This window comes from Scyliorhinus torazame, chromosome 16 (assembly GCF_047496885.1).
Source record: "Scyliorhinus torazame isolate Kashiwa2021f chromosome 16, sScyTor2.1, whole genome shotgun sequence".
Taxonomy (NCBI): Eukaryota; Metazoa; Chordata; class Chondrichthyes; order Carcharhiniformes; family Scyliorhinidae; genus Scyliorhinus; species Scyliorhinus torazame.
Window position 1 is genome coordinate 106,509,892 of NC_092722.1, and position 646 is coordinate 106,510,537.

Below are 646 nucleotides of genomic sequence, written 5' to 3' on the forward strand. Positions count from 1 at the left end.
GAAACAGATTATCTGATCACTTTCACATTGCTGTCAGTGGGAGTTTCCTGCGCACAAATTGGCTGCCACTTTCCTTGCATTACAACAGTGACTACACTCCAAATGTACTTAATTAGCTTTAAAGCACTTTGAGTCATCCTGCAGTCATGAAGGGCACTATATAAATGCAAATTTGTCTTTTTAATTGTGGCATCAGGGTTTGGTGGGCCCAATATTGCTCATTGACATTTCACACACTGAAACCATAAATGGAGGTATGTCCGAAACCGTTAATAACAAATTGAGTTTGGAGATGAGGTCAATAGTTCTTGTAACAATATATTTGCACCCGTTGCTTTCATGTGTTTCCTTATTCAGTTCAAATTGTACATAAATATTATTTGCAGGGAAGTAAGAGTATTTACCCAATGGTAAAGGAGAAAATGTGTCTCCATACATAGACTTTCACACCTTCAGACATCCGAAAGAGATTTACATCAATGAAGTACCTTGAAGGTGCATTCATCATTACAGTATCAGGAGCCACACCAACACATTGGTGTATAGCAAGGTCCCACAAATAGCGATGAAATTAACAACCAGTTTATTGGACTGGAGGTGGGGGCAGAGATTAAGTTGCATTGATTATAGAACAAAGGACAAAGAA